The 14,335-nt window shown below is 42.8% G+C and overlaps 1 protein-coding gene across 34 annotated transcripts in view; it reads right to left on the bottom strand.

Moving 5' to 3' along the window:
- GPHN (gephyrin) overlaps positions 1-14,335 on the bottom strand; it is a 360,949-nt gene that overhangs the window by 208,854 nt on the left and 137,760 nt on the right. The gene's annotated exons all lie outside the window — the stretch shown is intronic.

The raw sequence follows: 14,335 nt of genomic DNA on the forward strand, positions 1-14,335 counted from the left end.
TATATATATATATATATATATATATATATATATATATCTATATGGTATATATATATTATATATATACCGTATATATATATATATTATATTACTGCATATATATATATAGATATCTATAGATATATATCTATAGATATATATCTATAGATATATATCTATAGATATAAGATATATATCTATAGATAGATAGATATAGATAGATATACACACACACATATATTTATATATATATATATATATATATATATATATATATATATATATATATACACATACATACACACACACACACACACACACACACACACATACACTACAGTTCAAAAGTTTGGGGTCACTTGGATATTTCCTTATTTTTGAAAGAAACGCACATTTTTTTTCCATGAAGCTAACATTAAATTAAGCAGACATCCCCTCTATACATTGTGAATGTGGTAAATGGCTATTCTCGCTGCAAACGTCTGGTTTTTAATGCAATATCTACATAGGTGTGAGGCCCATTTCCAACAACCACCACTCCAGTGTCTAATGGTACATTGTGTTTGCTGTGTTAGAAGGCTAATGGATGTTTGGAAATCCCTTGAAAACCCTAGTGTAAGTATGTTAGCACAGCTGGAAACAGTTTTGCTGATTAGAGAAGCTATGAAACTGACCTTCCTTTGAGCTAGTTGAGAATCTGGAGCATTACATTTGTTGGTTCCATTAAACTCTTAAAATGGCCAGAAAGAGAGAACTTTCATGTGGAACTCGACAGTCTATTCTTGTTCTTAGAAATGAAGGATATTCCATGCGAGAAATTGCCAAGAAACTGAGGATTTCCTACAACAGTGTGCACTACTCCCTTTAGAGGAGACCACAAACAGGCTCTAACCAGAGTAGAACGAGAAGTGTGAGGCCGCGCTGCACAACTGAGCAACAAGACACGTACATTACAGGCTCTAGTGTGAGAAATCCACGCCTCACAGGTCCTCAACTGGCAGCTTCATTACATAGTACCCGCAAAATGCCAGTGTCAACGTCTACAATGAAGAGGCGACTCCGGGATGCCGGCCTTCAGGGCAGAGTGGCAAAGAAAAAGCCATATCTGAGACTGGCTAATAAAAGGAAAAGATTAATATGGCAAAAGAACAGACATTGGACAGAGGAAGATTGGAAAAAAGTGTCATGGACAGACTAATCGAAGTTTGAGGTGTTTGGATCACACAGAAGAACGTTTGTGAGACGCAGAACTACTGAAAAGATGCTGGAAGAGTGACTGACGCCATCAGTCAAGCATGGTGGAGGTAATGTGATGGTCTGGGGTTGCTTTGAAGCTGGTAAAGTGGGAGATTTGTACAAGGTAAAAGGGATTTTGAATAAGGAAGGCTATCACTCCATTGTGGAACGCCATGCCATACCCTGTGGACAGCGCTTGATTACAGCCAATTTCATCCTACAACAGGAAAATGACCCAAAACCACCTCCAAATTATGCATGAACTATTTAGGGAAGAAGCCGGCAGCTGGTATCTATCTGTAATGGAGGGGCCAGCCCAGTCACCAGACCTCAACCCTATAGAGCTGTTGTGGAAGCAGCTTGACCGTATGGTGAAAAAAGTGGCCATCAAGACAATCCAACTTGTGGGAGGGGGGAAGCATGGGGTGAAATATCTCCAGATTATCTTCCCAAATTAACAGCTAGAATGCCAAAGCTCTGTAAAGCTGGAATTGTGCAAAGGAGCATTATGTGCCGAAAGCCAAGTGTGAAGAGAAATTATTATTTCACGTAACAATCCTTATTTCTAACCTCATCAATGTCTGGACGATATTTACTATTCATTATACAACTCATTTGTAAATAAAAGTAAGATTGACAAAAGTGTCTGGGTGACCCCAAACTTTTGAACTGTAGTGTATATATATATCTAATATATAAAGCTGAATGTGTGTGTGTATATATATATATATATATATATATATATATATATATATACAGTTAGGTCCAGAAATATTTGGACAGTGACACAATTTTGGCGAGTTGGGCTCTGCATGCCACCACATTGGATTTGAAATGAAACCTCTACAGCAGAATTCAAGTGCAGATTGTAACGTTTAATTTGAAGGTTTGAACAAAAATATCTGATAGAAATTGTAGGAATTGTCACATTTCTTTACAAACACTCCACATTTTAGGAGGTCAAAAGTAATTGGACAAATAAACCAAACCCAAACACAATATTTTTATTTTCAATATTTTGTTGCGAATCCTTTGGAGGCAATCACTGCCTTAAGTCTGGAACCCATGGACATCACCAAACGCTGGGTTTCCTCCTTCTTAATGCTTTGCCAGGCCTTTACAGCCGCAGCCTTCAGGTCTTGCTTGTTTGTGGGTCTTTCCGTCTTAAGTCTGGATTTGAGCAAGTGAAATGCATGCTCAATTGGGTTAAGATCTGGTGATTGACTTGGCCATTGCAGAATGTTCCACTTTTTTGCACTCATGAACTCCTGGGTAGCTTTGGCTGTATGCTTGGGGTCATTGTCCATCTGTACTATGAAGCGCCGTCCGATCAACTTTGCGTCATTTGGTTGAATCTGGGCTGAAAGTATATCCCGGTACACTTCAGAATTCATCCGGCTACTCTTGTCTGCTGTTATGTCATCAATAAACACAAGTGACCCAGTGCCATTGAAAGCCATGCATGCCCATGCCATCACGTTGCCTCCACCATGTTTTACAGAGGATGTGGTGTGCCTTGGATCATGTGCCGTTCCCTTTCTTCTCCAAACTTTTTTCTTCCCATCATTCTGGTACAGGTTGATCTTTGTCTCATCTGTCCATAGAATACTTTTCCAGAACTGAGCTGGCTTCATGAGGTGTTTTTCAGCAAATTTAACTCTGGCCTGTCTATTTTTGGAATTGATGAATGGTTTGCATCTAGATGTGAACCCTTTGTACTTACTTTCATGGAGTCTTCTCTTTACTGTTGACTTAGAGACAGATACACCTACTTCACTGAGAGTGTTCTGGACTTCAGTTGATGTTGTGAACGGGTTCTTCTTCACCAAAGAAAGTATGCGGCGATCATCCACCACTGTTGTCATCCGTGGACGCCCAGGCCTTTTTGAGTTCCCAAGCTCACCAGTCAATTCCTTTTTTCTCAGAATGTACCCGACTGTTGATTTTGCTACTCCAAGCATGTCTGCTATCTCTCTGATGGATTTTTTCTTTTCTTTCAGCCTCAGGATGTTCTGCTTCACCTCAATTGAGAGTTCCTTAGACCGCATGTTGTCTGGTCACAGCAACAGCTTCCAAATGCAAAACCACACACCTGTAATCAACCTCAGACCTTTTAACTACTTCATTGATTACAGGTTAACGAGGGAGACGCCTTCAGAGTTAATTGCAGCCCTTAGAGTCCCTTGTCCAATTACTTTTGGTCCCTTGAAAAAGAGGAGGCTATGCATTACAGAGCTATGATTCCTAAACCCTTTCTCCGATTTGGATGTGAAAACTCTCATATTGCAGCTGGGAGTGTGCACTTTCAGCCCATATTATATATATAATTGTATTTCTGAACATGTTTTTGTAAACAGCTAAAATAACAAAACTTGTGTCACTGTCCAAATATTTCTGGCCCTATATAAAGCTGAATGTGTCTGTTTGTGTATATATGTATATATATATATATATATATATATATATATATATATATATATATATATATATATATATATATATATATATATATATATATATATATATATATATACATACATCTGCACCGTCGCAGCTACAGCCACAACATTTTTCACACTTCTGGACCCCGAGAGCGTCATAGGCTATATTGTGAGGCGAAATTTTAACCCCGCGCGTTCCAATTTAACAATCAATTTTGCCCCATCTACATAATGGGGACAAAGTGAAACAAAAAGTGTATCCGCACCGTCGCATTTACAATCACAAAATTTTTCAGACACTTCATGTGACCCAGGAAACATCGTAGACTATGTTTTGACAGGAAAATTTAACCCCGCGCTTTACAGTTACTCTCCAAAAAACATGTCTCCATTAAAGTAAATGGAGCCTGGAACTACAGGTTAATAGTAGGAGCTGTGAGTGGTTGCTATAGGAACAAAAGACATTCATAGTATAAGAAGCTTATATGTGAGGTAATAAGATGTCGGTGGGGAGACGGATGGAGAGAGACAGACAGTGAAAGAGACAGAGACAGACCTGGAAAGAGACAGACCTGGAAAGAGACAGACCTGGAAAGAGACAGACCTGGAAAGAGACAGACCTGGAAAGAGACAGACCTGGAAAGAGACAGACCTGGAAAGAGACAGACCTGGAAAGAGACAGACCTGGAAAGAGACAGACCTGGAAAGAGACAGACCTGGAAAGAGGCAGACCTGGAAAGAGGCAGACCTGGAAAGAGGCAGACCTGGAAAGAGGCAGACCTGGAAAGAGGCAGACCTGGAAAGAGGCAGACCTGGAAAGAGACAAGACCTGGAAAGAGGCAGACCTGGAAAGAGACAAGACCTGGAAAGAGGCAGACCTGGAAAGAGGCAGACCTGGAAAGAGGCAGACCTGGAAAGAGACAGACCTGGAAAGAGACAGACCTGGAAAGAGACAGACCTGGAAAGAGACAGACCTGGAAAGAGACAGACCTGGAAAGAGGCAGACCTGGAAAGAGGCAGACCTGGAAAGAGGCAGACCTGGAAAGAGACAAGACCTGGAAAGAGGCAGACCTGGAAAGAGACAAGACCTGGAAAGAGGCAGACCTGGAAAGAGGCAGACCTGGAAAGAGGCAGACCTGGAAAGAGACAGACCTGGAAAGAGACAGACCTGGAAAGAGACAGACCTGGAAAGTGACAGACCTGGAAAGTGACAGACCTGGAAAGTGACAGACATGCAGACAGGGACAGAGACAGGCAGACAGGGAAGGAGGAGACAGCCAGCGAGACAGACAAAGATAGATGGGGAAAGACAAAGACCTTGATAGAGACAGACGGGGAAAGAGACAGAGAAATAGAGACAGACAAAGACAGGCAGACAGGGAAAGAGACAGACAAAGAGGCGGGGAGACAGACGGGGAAAGAGATAGACCTGGGAAAGAGACAGACCAGGAAAGAGACAGATGGGGAAAGAAACAGAGATAGAGACAGACAAAGAAAGAGACAGAGACAGGCAGACCTGGAAAGAGACAGACGGAGCACATTACTTGGCCAATTTAGTTAAATCTGTGTGGAATATCTGTGGTGTTGAAATATATGTTGTGAAATGCCTCTATTAGCTTAGTTTTTGCCTTTTAATAATTACATTTCTATGTATTTGTTTTGTGGTGTTTGTGTGCAGAATACATTTTTGTTAATACATTCTATTTTAACAGCAGTTATTAACCCGAGCGAAGCCAGGTAGTACAGCTAATTATATATATATATATATATATATATATATATATATATATATAAATATTCTTTAAAATGAAGTATAAGGAGTATACGGCAAGGTCAACCGCCATAGACTACACCCTAGTGCCAACTCATAGGCATTCCGCTAACGAAAGGATTTCCTAACGCAAGTACTGGATCTGAGGCAGCTACTTCTCTGCTTGTCTTAGCAAAAGAATCTGCATGCACAAGGGAAATCAATATATATATATTATATATTTAGGATGCATTACTCTCCTGGGGCACACAGTTTTGTTTGTTTGTTTTTTACCCTTTCCATACAGTGCTTGAACATTAAAAAGGCAAAAAGGTTAATGGAAATCTGTCAATCTTTTAGTTTGAGAGCAGCATAATGTTGGGGCAGGGAGCCTGATTCCGGTGATGTATCACTTATTAGGTTGTGTTCTGTAGTTTCAGTACAATAAGTGTTTTATCAACAGATTATCATCACTGCTGGACTAGATGTCAATATGTAATCCAAAAAACCCCTCAAAGTTTCTATACTACCCTCCCTTGAAAAAGTCCAACGCAGGACGAAACGCGCGTCGAGCAGAAGGCAGGCGAATTCCATGGACTCTGCACATAGGTAATGCACATCTAAATCCATTCTTTATACCATATATTTCCATTGCAGCACTCACACTTTAGAGCACTATGCACTTTATTTTTTTGATGGCTGTGTAAAAGGAATATTTATGAGAAATATTTTGTATTATATCAAGGCTTATTAGGCTATACATTTATTGATATTTGAAATTATTTAATTTATTTTTTGTATATATATTTTTTACCTATTTATTGTAGTCCCGCTGGTATTTATATTTGCGCATACTGCCTTTTGAATTTCCCTATCTATAATGGAATATTTTTGCTCTTCTACTGTTTTTAATTGTGTTAGTCTATTTTTAATATTTATACAAATAAAAATATATATTTTATTTCATGGTGTTTTGACTCATATGGCCAGGAGGGAACTGTTTATCTGTCCATGGGGGTCTTTTTGAGATGGCCACTGGACTAGATGTCATCTTAATCTGTGTAACCCCGCCCCTATCAGTGATTGGAAGTTGGCAGACAATGTACAAAGGAAGTTACCAATCAGGAGTGTGGGCGGGGTTATACACAGCTAGAGCTGCAGCAGAGAAAACAGGGATTCTATCAAAACTACACCAAGCAGGTGAGGAAGTGATACATCGCTGGAATCAGGGTCTCTGCCCCGACATCATGCTGCTCTCAGATTACATAACAAAATTCTTCTGAATCAAATTCTACGCTGTGCTTGTCCAGTGTCTTGACAGAGTCATTTCTTAAAGCTTCTAGGCTCGACGGAAAATTAGTTTCATGGTGTCCACCTACAATTACGTGGAAGGGGTTCTTTGGGGCACACCCACTGCATTCTCCCATTAAAGTCAACGAGTAATTTTTTTTATTTTCTTTCCAGTCTTTTGGTAAAATAAATCTGAGTTTAAGCAATTTATCAAGTGGAAAAAAAAAATAAAAATAAAAATAAAATAAAATAAAATATACAGTAAATGCAATAAAAAAAATGTAATAAAAAAATGGAAACATATGCCTGACCATCATAGACTATTTCCACTGTCCAGCGCTTGTGCATTTCACATTTTCTCTAACAATACACATAGATCTATTATCGTCAGCACGTCTCAAACTGGATTAATGACAGTACAAGTGAGGAAGCCTCGCATCAGCAGATGGAAAAAATAAATAAAAAATAAAATAAAAAAACCACCACGACCAATCGAGATGAATTAAATATACCGCCAGAAAAAGAAAGTCTTAACTCTGCATCTGAGACAGATCAAAGGAAAACAACTGTCACATTTTGCAGCTTGGCATCCAAAAAAAAAAAAAAAAAGTTTTTAGGCAGAACCGTAAAATGTGATGATTTATTTTATTTTCTGCCACACGCATCATTACTGTATAGAGCAGAATGAGGTCACAAACGGGAAAAAAAGCAACCGATGGTATAAAAAAAAGAGCAGATAAATCAGCATTCTTCACTCCACTACTACTTACAGAGCCAAAGCTTTAAAGGCAATCGGCCAGCAGGTTTTTGCACTGTAATCAAAGATCTGTATGATGTAGGGGCAGAGACCCTGATTCCAACGATATATAATTTACTGGGCTGCTTCATGTCGTTTTTATAGAATCCCTGTTTTCTCTGCTGTAGATGAAGCAGTGGTCAGAATTCAGAGCTGTATAACCCCGCCCACACCACTGATTGGTAGTTTCCTGTGTACAGTGTCAGGAAACTACCAATTAGTGGTAAGGGCGGAGTTACACAGATTAGCTGGACTGCTGTGCAGGCAAGTCCTAGTCAGTGATAATTTCCTAATGATAAAACACTGATTGTATTGAAACTACAACACACAGCCTAATAAGTGATATAGCTGGAATCGGCACCCTTCACCTACATCCGATTAAATACCAAAAACTGCTAATAGATTCCCTTTAAAACCTAGAGAAAAAGTATGATTTTGTTTCCTTTATACCCAATAAATTTGGTGCACATATCAGTCTAATATGTCCAATTGTAAGCTCTGTAACATGACATCTACTAATGTTCAGTGGGTGGTTCCTCTTCGACAGCATTCTGTGAGCACTATAGGTGCTAGAACGCCCTTTTTTTACTTCACAGTGGATGCCTGAGAGTGTGCCTTTCTGTAAAGCCTGTATGCAGTATAGGGGAAGCAGAGAGACAGGATTTGCATCTACTAATGTTGGGTGGGTGGTTACTCTTTGACAGCATTCTGTTAGCACTATAGGTGCCAGAACTTCCTTTCTTTTACTTCACAGTGGATGCCTGAGAGTGTGCCTTTCTGTAAAGCCTGTATGCAGTATAGGGGAAGCAAAGAGACAGGATTTGCATCTACTAATGTTGGGTGGGTGGTTACTCTTTGACAGCATTCTGTTAGCACTATAGGTGCCAGAACTTCCTTTCTTTTACTTCACAATGGATGCCTGAGAGTGTGCCTTTCTATAAAGCCTGTATTCAGTATAGGGGAAGCAGAGAGACAAGATTTACAAGTTCTGTAACGTGACATCTACTAATGTTCAGTGGGTGGTTCCTCTTCGACAGCATTCTGTTAGCACTATAGGTGCCAGAACTTCCTTTCTTTTACTTCACAATGGATGCCTGAGAGTGTGCCTTTCTATAAAGCCTGTATGCAGTATAGGGGGAAGCAGAGATACAGGATTTATAAGTTCTGTAACGGGACATCTACTAATGTTGGGTGGGTGGTTCCTCTTCGACAGCATTCTGTTAGCACTATAGGTGCCAGAACATCCTTTCTTTTACTCCACAATGGATGCCTGAGAGTGTGCCTTTCTGTAAAGCCTGTATGCAGCATAGGGGAAGCAGAGAGACAGGATTTACAAGTTCTGTAACGTGACATCTACTAATGTTCAGTGGGTGGTTCCTCTTCTACAGCATTCTGTTAGCACTATAGGTGCCAGAACTTCCTTTCTTTTACTTCACAATGGATGCCTGAGAGTGTGCCTTTCTATAAAGCCTGTATGCAGTATAGGGGGAAGCAGAGATACAGGATTTACAAGTTCTGTAACGGGACATCTACTAATGTTGGGTGGGTGGTTCCTCTTCTACAGCATTCTGTTAGCACTATAGGTGCTAGAACTCCCTTTCTTTTACTCCACAATGGATGCCTGAGAGTGTGCCTTTCTGTAAAGCCTGTATGCAGTATAGGGGAAGCAGAGAGACAGGATTTACAAGTTCTGTAACGTGATATCTACTAATGTTCAGTGGGTGGTTCCTCTTCGACAGCATTCTGTTAGCATTATAGGTGCTAGAACTCCCTTTCTTTTACTGCACAATGGATGCCTGAGAGTGTGTCTTTCAATAAAGCGTCTATGCAGTATAGGGGAAGCAGAGAGACAGGATTTGTAAGCTCTGTAACGTGACATCTACTAATATTCAGTGGGTGGTTCCTCTTCGACAGCATTCTGTGAGCACTATAGGTCCCAGAACTTCCTTTCTTTTACTGCACAATGGATGCCCGAGAGTGTGCCTTTCTATAAAGCCTGTATGCAGTATAGGGGAAGCAGAGACAGGATTTGTACCTCTTTTTGACATAAAGGGATTTAGCGCCTATAACCATATGTAAGTAGGTATCATGAATATGCATTACCGTTAAGGAACATACATGAAAATGACCGTATGGAGAACAAGTAGCAAGTAAAATGCTGATTCTGCCGTATTTTGTAACAAGATTTGGGCAAACGCCGGCTCGTCTGAAGTAGACTCGGAGCATAATAGCATTTCAGACTCGGTAGAGAAAATAATTATGCATTCTGATCAATACTTTGTCCTTGAGCAAAATGACACTTTAAAAATGTCAATAATGAAAATTCCAGAAATTCTTCAAACCGGAGTGCACCTCCATTAACTATAAATCACAGTCCGGACCAGCGTCCTCAAACACATCCGAAATAAAAATAAACATCCAGCCATCACATCAATTTGATATATATTAGGTCTCTGGTAGAGGACCATGAACATTTGCAAGGTTGAAATAGCTCATCCACTTGGTCATTATTTACAGTACTTACCACCGCTAAAGGGAAGGGAAAAAATCCAATTTTCTTGCTCGAGTGGAAATATAAGAATGGAGCAAAAAAAACCCCCAAGAATCTAAGGAAGAACCCCACTGGTGGCCATTTTGGCACCTTCTGAAAAAGGCATTGACTTTATCGAAAAGATAGAAGGCTTTCCATGCAGTGACTCTTGATTACCGCCAACCCAAAAAGTCGAGCTTTCCCATGCAGTCTCACTCAAGTATAATCAATGGGAGTGTGAGAGGACTGATGATCCAGCGGCAGTGTCTCCTGGTGAGCCAGCAACAATGCCCACTCCCGCAATGCCTCTTCCCGGCCACTAGAGGGCTGTCTGCACAGCCTGGGAGAAGGGGAAAGAAAAAGACTCAGAAACAAGGAGATTGTAGAGAGAAGTGGCTGCCTGTCTCCTGGTCGGAGTGCTGAAGACAGCCTGTGGACAGCTGGAGTGTGAGAGCGAGCCTGGCGATTGATGTGTGAGTAGAGGCCACTCAGCTGCGTGTGAGTGGCTATAAACCAGAAAGAGAGCTGCTGTGGAGCCGAGCCCTAGGGTGATCCGCACCCGAGACCTTCCTATCAGACTGTGACTTCTACCCTGAGGTGAACTGTCCCCGTGATTGTCGGTGCCATCAAGAACTGCTGTGGAGCCGGAAGTGGAGCGGATACCCTTTTATACCAGAGTCCTTCCTGGATAAATCCAGTGGAACTGTTAGTCCTGAGCTCAGGTCCGGCCTAAATCTTTTTGTGTGCACACTTATGGGGTAGTAGTTTTGGCGCCAAACCAGGTATAATACATAGTGTGCTGCAGTACTAAACCTTATTGATTACTTATTCCTGCTAGCAGGGTGTTTAACCCCGGGGTGCTTTCCTGTTTGCTTATTATGTGTGTGGGAAGGGCGGGAAATTAGAGATTTAGGTAAGATGGTTTATTGGTGTACTGGTCCATGGACAACTCCTTAATACACCTCGTGATTTACACCTCCTAGTTTGTGCCTGGAGTTCCTGGTTAGGTAAATTGTTCCCAGTGGCTCCTGTCCTATTGGAATCGGTCCCTAGCCCAGTACGCTGATCCTGGTTTAGTAACCGGGTGTTTGTACATTCCTTGGTGTTGATATTTGCTTTCTTAGTTTCACTTCCTGCCTCCCTTATCGGTTTATAAAAAGTTTGCATTCAGCCCTAGTCTGGTCTCGTTCCTGGCTCGCTGTATCCTGAAAGTCACCTCTCGGCCTCACAGGAGATTGGAAACCCAAAAAGACAGCCAAGATGTCAAGGAGGTTTCCCATGCCGTCTCACTGAAGTATAATCTATGGGAGATTGGAAACCCAAAAAGAGAGCCAAGATGTTGAGAAGGTTTTCCCTGATGACTCTCTTGACTATCGTCGATGTGGCATCAGAAACCCAAGAAGAGAGCCAAGATGTTGAGAAGGTTTCCCCTGATAACTCTCTTGACTATTGGAGATGTGGCATCAGAAACCCAAGAAGAGAGCCAAGATGTTGAGAAGGTTTCCCATGCCACTCTGGATTATCATCTATGGGAGATCAGAAACCCCAAAATTTTGCCAAGACTGTTTCCCATGCAAGCTCTATCGCTAATCATCTCAAGAGATCACAAAGTCAAAAAGTGTGCCAAGTAGCAATGAGTGAGCACTTAGGCTAAGTTCACATTTCCGCTAAAATGTATCAGTCACAATCCGCTGCTCTTGTAAACAACGGAATCCGTTTAGCGGATTCCGTTGCTCCCATAGACTTGTATGAGCAGCGGGTTGTGACTGATGATGCTGCGTTGCACCCTCCGCCCGACTGATGAGTCGTGGAACGACTGACCGCCGGGCGGGAGGAACGCAGCATGTAACGTTTTTTGAGCAGCGCTATCTGTCGGATTTCGCTGCGCATGCTCTCTGGCTCCCTGCACACGTCACCAGCTTTGGTTGGTTACCCGATATTTACCCTGGTTACGGTGCAAGGAGCCAGTGCTAAGCGGTGTAGGCCCGTAACCAAGGTAAATATCGGGTAACCAAGGTAAACATCGGGTGCTTTGCTACCCGATATTTAGTCTGGTTACGTGTGCAGGGAGGCCGACACTTCCCCGCTCAGCCCCGCCCATGTGTGTACACACACACACACACACACACACTCACTCACTCACACATACACTCACCTGTCCCCAGCCATGCAGACCGCAGCACTGCCACTGACATCCTCAGCACCTGGCCCCGCCCCCCGCTCGGATCCGCCCCCTCCCACATTCAGCATGTGTATATACACACACACACACACACACACACACACACACTCACTCACACACTCTCACACACACACACACACACACTCACCTGTCCTGCAGTCCCTGCGGCACTGACGTCCTGAGTGCTTCGGCCCCGCTCGGCTCCCCCCCCGAACTCCGCCCCCCCCGCACACAACGGAATCCGACAAAGAATTCTGTCCTTTGTCATCCGTTGAACAGCGCATCAGTCACATGCGTCAAGCGACGCATGTGACTGATACAAAACAACGGAAATGTGAACTTAGCCTAAAGTGTTCAACTGCTCATTGCTCGAATCGAGAGGATCCGATGCTTTGACGGACTTGATTCAAGTAACGAGTACAATGAAAGTTTAGAAATAAATTCCAAAAGTGCTCAAAAGGAATGGGAAAGCAAGGGGACAATGTTCGGATGCATTTCTGACTCACAGGTCGCTGCTTGTAAGTAAAAATGTAAATCATTTAAATAATTTTAAAAAAAAAGTGTGGGATCCCCCTCAATTTTGATAATTAACCAAGGTAAAGCAGACAGCTGAGGGCTGTATTCTCAGGCTAGCAATGTCCATGATTAATGAGCCCTCCCCAGCCTGAAATAACAGCCCGCAGCTTCCCCAGAAGGGGTGTAACCATTAGATGTGCCAATCCTGGTGAATTGCCCTGTTGCAATGACAAGTGGGGTAATACTTTTGGGGTTAATGTCAGCTGCATAGTGTCAGCTGGCATCAACTCCAGGGGTTAGTAATGGGGAGGCATCTAGACACCCCCCATTATAACTCAGTAAGTGTAAAGTGAAAAAAAAACAAAACACACACACACACACTGGAAAAACTAGTTTCTTTGAATGACTCCCCCACACTTTCCCTCATTCACCAATTTAATACAAAAAAAATGTTCCCACGTTATCGGACGTAATCCATGATCCACAACTGCAACTCCAGCTACTGTGACTAGCAGTAAAGTACAGCTATTCATAGGCACCGGGTGACTACACCAGGTCTCGTTGACAAGCGTTGTCTTCACCTGGCGTCTGTGAATAGCTGTACTTTACGGTTATTCACAGTCGCTGGAGTTGAAGTCATGGATTACATAGGAACAAATTGGTGAATGAGGAATAGTGTTAAGGCCACTTTGCACGTTGCGATATCGCTAGCGATGTCGCTGGTGAAAGCGCCCGCCCCCGTCGGTTGTGCATCACTGGCAAATCGCTGCCCGTGGCGCACAACATCGTTAGGACCAGTCACACGTACTTAGCTGCCTAGCGACGTTGCTGTGGCCGGCGAACCGCCTCCTTTCTAAGGGGGCGGTTCGTTCAGCGCCACAGCGGCGTCAAGCGGCTGCCCAATAGAAGCAGAGGGGCGGAGATGAGCGGCCCTAACATCCTGCTCACCTCCTTCCTTCCTCATTGAGGGCGGCCGCAGGTATGGTGATGTTCCTCGTTCCTGGGGTGTCACACGTAGCGATGTGTGCTGCCGCAGGAACGACGAACAACCTGCATCCTGCAACAGCAACGATAATTGGGAGTAGAACGACGCGTCAACGATCAATGATTAGGTGAGTAATTTTGATCGTTAACGGTCGTTACTACGTTTCACACGCAACGACGTCACTAATAAGGCCGGACATCTCGTTAGCACGTGTAAAGCCCCCTTTAGGGGTCCCCTTTATTTCTTTCCCGTGTGTCTTAATTTTTCACTTTACACTTACAGGGTTAGTAATGGGGGTGTTTGAAGGACGCCTCTCAATTACTAACCCCTGTGCTTGATGTCAGCTGACATTACACAGCTGACATCAACCTCATGAATCTATTACCCTGATTACCACTGCACCACGCAGTTGGGAAGAGTCGGGGTAGAATGCCATAGTAAGCACATCTAACGTGATGTGCCACTCTAGGGCCACTGCTCTAATCGAAGATCTCCCTCCTACATCAAGTCTCTCTCAACTGCTTCCAGAGGACAGTGTGCCGAGCATCACACGCCTGGCTCTCATGTAAGACTCAATGGGGCGATGCAGCCGGCCAATCAAAGTAATGCCAGTAGCCAACATGGCTACAA

The sequence above is a fragment of the Anomaloglossus baeobatrachus genome, chromosome 12 (genome assembly GCF_048569485.1).
Source record: "Anomaloglossus baeobatrachus isolate aAnoBae1 chromosome 12, aAnoBae1.hap1, whole genome shotgun sequence".
NCBI lineage: Eukaryota > Metazoa > Chordata > Amphibia > Anura > Aromobatidae > Anomaloglossus > Anomaloglossus baeobatrachus.